The sequence below is a fragment of the Magnolia sinica genome, chromosome 7 (assembly GCF_029962835.1).
Source record: "Magnolia sinica isolate HGM2019 chromosome 7, MsV1, whole genome shotgun sequence".
NCBI classification, from domain to species: Eukaryota; Viridiplantae; Streptophyta; class Magnoliopsida; order Magnoliales; family Magnoliaceae; genus Magnolia; species Magnolia sinica.
In genome coordinates, this window is record NC_080579.1 from 44,282,583 (window position 1) to 44,288,582 (window position 6,000).

Here is a 6,000-nt window from a genome sequence, read left to right on the forward strand (position 1 = left end):
AAATGAAATTGAAAATCAAGCTGATAAAGGAATAGCAGAAAATAAATTCTAAGCTATTACAACATTCACACAAAGCTTGAATTAAATAATTACAACATTCACCACCATACATACATCCCACAAAAGAATAATTAAAAAATAGAAGAATAAATCAATCAAACACAAGGGTTTATAGTGGTTCGCCTGTGTGTTCACCAACTGTTATACAACAGCCACACAAAATGCTACTCCACTCCTAATATCCTCACACAGGGGATATTAGCGTTCACTAAAAATAGGTTTTCCCAGGTTCACCCAAAACCCTTACAATTGTGTCTTTGTATGTGGGCTTACACAATTAAAAAAAACCCCACTTCTGAGTTTTCCTGGCTTTCCTCAGATAACCAATATAACAAGATTTTTCTGGCAAATCTTGAAAGAAACCAAAATAATAGAAAGGAATTTACAATATGTAAAATACCTGAATATCTCCTTCGTTGTAGCAGCCCGGTAGAACCAAATCAAAGTAGATGATTGAATGTCCAAGTTCAATGTCCAGTACTCGATTACAATGTTTCTAATTCTAATAGATTTTAAATTAAACCAAATAGGGCTTGCCTTAATTGATTTTGATTCCAAAGAAAGGGAATAACAATTCCTCTTATCAAATCAGATTGGAATAGCATAAACAAAATCAATTAAAATAAAGCTAAGGAAAGAGAATATTAAATAAGCACACTTAGCTTAGATGGAGCACAGAATCATCTCTCAGAAGTTCGACGAAGATTGGCTTGAATACTTTAATTAATTCGATGATTTCTTCTAAGATTCGTGCACTATTTATAAGTGAGAAGATCGGGTCTTCGACTGGTCTAGAGTGCTCTTCGACTAGTCGAAGCAATAACAGATATTTGAAAATTCCGGCGGGATATGCTTTGACCGTTCTACTAATGGTCGAAGCTTTCCTACGACTGGTCGTAGGTTTCCTTCGACTGATCGTAGGTCCTGAAAATCTTCGCTGGACTTCGAGTCGAAGATTGTACGACTGGTCGAAGAGCAGTCGACACTGTTCCTACGACTGGTCGAACAGATTCCTGGACTAGTCGAAGCCTAACAGATTTTATCCAGAATTTGTAACAAACTTACGACTGATCGAGGATTTTCTTAGACTGGTCGAAGCAAGTCTAGGACTAGTCGAAGAAGGCCTAGGACTAGTCGAAGAACAGACCAATCACATGTAAAATAAACATTCGGTTTATGTATCCGAAATGACCTACTTCTAAGGTCAACCTATGGTCAATCAAACCTCAATCATGAAGTATGGACATTGAAACATTAGGAACAAGAGACCTTGAAGTATGAGCCTTGAAGTCTTGATGTAGATCAATCTTGAAATCTTCATGTAGCTCAATCTTGAAAGTATACAAACTGCCTTGAACTCTTCTTGAAGTCTTGCAGCTTGAGTCTTGTCTTGTGAGCAGTTCTTTCATTCAAGATTGATCCTTGTACTTGTGAGCTTTGCTTGTTGTGAGCTTAGCTTGTTCATGAATGTTGATCCTTGAAAGAGCTTCACTTAAGCAAGTTATATAAAACATAACAGTGATTTTGTCATCACAAATTTGACAACAGACAGGGATATAAACTATAGCACTTACAGAAACCCCCTATACAGCCCATGCAAATGGCCTCAGTTACATGCGAGCGCTCCCAACCCTTATGCTTGTGGTGTGATCCATGTTCACAACTCCAAGTGTAGGGTCACAATATAGTAATAGCTCGATGAGAATGAGGTCGAGTCCACAGGGAATGGGGAACACGGTCTAGAACTAATCTAAGTGTAACTTGGTTGGTCTGAGTTTTTAATCTAGCAATTTAGAAAGAATGTTTTAATTAATAAAGAGAAAAGACTAAGGACCTAGGAATCCACCTATAGCAATCTCAATATTCAATCTACTTGATTCAATGATAACTCGATTGGAATCGAAGCCCTATCCTATCCAATCAGATGATGGAGCAGTTAAAACAGAATCTGAACTTTCGTTGGATTAGTTCACAAGTGACGATCCATTGCATTGATTGGAAGGGATTCCATTATCCTACCATGCCCAGGAGAAAATGGTGAACAATAGGATTTACCAATCTCCACAATGCCAAATAGATTAAGAAAATATCAAAAGCCCCCACAGAATCTACAGTAAATGAAGTCACAATAAATCATAGAAAACTAGAAATATTCCTCAAATCAAACTAGAAATTAATGAAGTTTAACATAAACTTGAATCAAAGTAAGATAAACATCAAAATAAACTATAGGTTTCATCCCTTAACCTTAGCTAAGAGATTAGCCTAAGAAGACTAACATCCTAAAAGAAAATTAAAAAGATCAACCAGAACTCGTGAAGAAATCAAAGTGGAAGAAAGTTGTCGACGCTCCACCTTGGCCTTCTCTCCCTTTCCAAGCCTTAGAAGATATTTTAGAACGTCCTAAAGACTCATATTTATAGTTGTGAAACATCATCTTTCACACCGACTTGAAGATTTCACAAACCAACCTTGGATTTACATAGCAAAGTTACGTTTCGATCATACTGAAGTCGAGTTTGAGTTGTAACTGGATTCTGTCTTCAACAGTTACCCGATTTCGGTCACGTCGAGCTTAGGTTCAGTCGAACTGAATTAGCCTTAAATTTCATCGTTGGTTGCTAGACTGTTTTATGTGATTTTGGTCGAACCGAACTTAGATTCGGTCGAACCAAATTGTCCTGTTTTCTGCTGCAGATCAAGCAATCTTCTCCAATCTTTTCTTCGTCCTTTGCACTTGGTTTTCTTGGATCTTTAGTATGTGAATTCTCCTTTCTTAGTCTCCTAAGATCCATCCCTTGCCTTGGTGATTCTTGAGCATTAAATCCATGCTTTTAACATTCTTTTCAATCCAAGCTCTCAGACTCACCATGCAATACAAACATGTATAAAATATACACTTTAAGCATTATCATGTTCATAAAACCAAGGAATAACTAGAGGGAAATATGCAATATTTGACACTCAACAATCCACTGGATGGTTGGATCAGCCCAATACTTATGCTCAGTGGTCAAAATGACCTGGAAAAACATATGGATGGCATGGATTTCATGAATACATCAAGGTGGATATCATGAGTGTAACCCACTCCCTAGCTACCAAGGCAAGCAACGTCACTAACGCTTGGCCTCACCAGCACCTTGCCCCTTAGATCATTATGGTGTGGCCCACCAGAGACTCAACTCGGCTTCAAATTTGGGCTCAATGCCTAAAATAAGTTGGAAAAGTGGATGGACGGTATGGATTAAATATATACATTATAGTGGGACCCACAAGTGGAGGTCCCACTCTCCCTCCACTTTTAGGGCGAATGAACACTAGACGTCTTTGACATTGAGAATGTCCAATGTCTGGACAGTCCGCTCCCCCAATTATTTTTATTTTTATTTATAGATACGGTGTCCACATAGGAGATCTGAACTGTCTATCAGGTGGGCCAGCTTGAGGTGGGCTCAAGGAGCTTTGGATTAACCTGATCTTAGTGTTTTTCCACCATCCATATATGGGTTCCTATAAATAGGTTACATAGAACATAAACATCACAAATGGGACACATAAGTTGGCCCACACTGTGATAGCGTCCGGGGCACGCGCTCTAACAGTGTGGCCCACTTGTGGGCTACACAATAATATCAAAGTAAGGAAAGAGAGAGAAGGAAAATGGAAAGAAAAGACAAAGAAAGGAGATTCGGCCATCGGTGTGGGCCCTCGCCACTATGGGGTCCACCATACACATCATACATGATCAAGGTGGGTCCCACCCTTGTGGGCCCACCAAAATAGAAATATCACATACAAAGGGAGGGCTTTGACCCTCTCATGCACTCACATCAAAGGATGGACAGTTGGATTGACTTAGATCAATGATTAGATGATCCACCAAGCTCCTCTCCACCCTTAACTTTCTCTAATCACTCTTTTCTCTTTCCTCTCTCTTACTCTCTTGATCCTTCCAAATCCTCTCTCGAGCTCTCTCTTTTCTCTTAATCTCTCCCCAAAATTTTCTTTCTTTTCTCTCTTTCTCTCTTAATCTCTCCCTAATCTTTCTTTATTTTCTCTCTTTCTCTCTCCCTAATTCTTTCTAATCTTGCTAGAAAATGGTAGAAATGAGGAGTGAGGGAGTTTTTGTGGTAGAGATTTTTGGGTAGATAGGGAATTATGAAAAGAGAGAGGAGTAAAATAGGGAGAAAAAGAAGAAAAGAATGATGGCTAGCATAGGTAGGGGTATGTTGAGTGTCAAATATTGTATATTCTCCCATATATTATATCTTGGTTTTATGAACATGACAATGCCTAATGGGTATATTTTATACATGTTTGTGTTGCAAGGTGAATCTGAGAGCTTAGAATATAAAGAATGTTAAAAGCATAGATTTGATGCTCAAGAATTACCAGGGCAAAAGATGGATCTTAGGAGGCCAAGATTGAAGAATTCACATGTCAAAGATCCAAAAAATCAAGTGAGGAATGAAGAGAATTAAATATTTGAAGTGAAGAAAAGTAATACGCGTGAAACTCGCTAGCCCAAGCTCTACTTCGACTAGCCTAAGCTCTGCCTCGAATAGCCCAAGTTCTACTTCAACCAACCCAAAAAACTTTGGCTCGAACTCCAGCAACATTATCTTTCAAATTCATGTGACCTTCAACCAGTCGAAGATTTCTCTCGACTAGTTGAAGATGACCTTCGACCAGTTGAAGATTGCCCTCAACTAGTTGAAGGTTATGCAGATTTTGCACGAATTGTGTAAATTTGAGGCAGTTTCCGGACTTTTTCAACTCGGTGCGAAAGTTAGAGTTCCCCAACTATAAATAAGAGTTCCTAGGATGCTCCAAAAGATCTTCTAGAGTTTAAGGAGTGGAGCAAAAGGGTGGAGAGTCACCTCCAAGAGTTTTCTTCTTCTTCCTTAGTTTATTTTTATGCTTTTCTTAAGAGATTTTAGTTCAATCATGTCTATGGTTGGCTAAACCTCTTAGCTAGGGCTAAGAGGTGAAGCTTGTAGCGTGATTGGGATGTTTATTTTGCTTGATTCATGTTTATATTTAACTTCATTAATTTCTAATTGATTTTAAGGAATATTTTCAGTTTTCAATGGTTTGTTATGACTCAAATTACAATTGAATCTGTGATAGCTTTAAGTATCTTCTTTTCCTATTTGAGATTGGTGGGTTGGTAAATCCTGTTGTTCATCATCGTCTCCAGGGCATGGTAGGGTGATGGAATCCCTTCCAATCCTCATAATCCTCATCCATTAAGAATTAGATCAATGAAAGTTCAAATTTGATTTAATTGCTATATTTTTCAATTTGATAGGATAGGACTCCAATTCCGATTGTGTTACGTAAATCAACTAAGGTAGCATCCCAATAGCTACGAGTGGATCCTTGGCACCCTAGTTCCCACCTTTAAATTCACAAATTTCAATTATTCTTTAAAAATTATTCAGATTTAGTTTTAGATCTTCTCCTAGTTCTAGTTACTTTCATAAATGTATGAGATTAGTCACTGTGGATTCGACCTCAGTCTTACCGAGATTATTACTACATCACGACCCTACAATTGGGGTTGTGAACAGGGTATGGGTAGCATGAGAAAGGCATGGGCTTGTTTGACTAATGGGGAGAGAGTGACATGAGTGTTGGAAGGGTTGATTGATGACTTGATTGATTGATGGATTAATTGATTTGACAACATGGAAATGTGTGCAAGTGAGGCCCGCGTGCATTACGAGGCCCACCTCGAATTGTGCTAAAACTGTAACTTCTAATCTAGGGATTACAATGGAGTGTGTCGCGCGGCATTGGAATCGTAGCGCCCGTGCGGTCGCTAGGGTATAAGTTTTAGGTTGTTGCAATACTAAAATAGGGTCGTGATAAAAACTCGTCGATTTGCTCCACCGAGAATGTACCGGTATAAAAAATAAAGCATACATAGGGTTA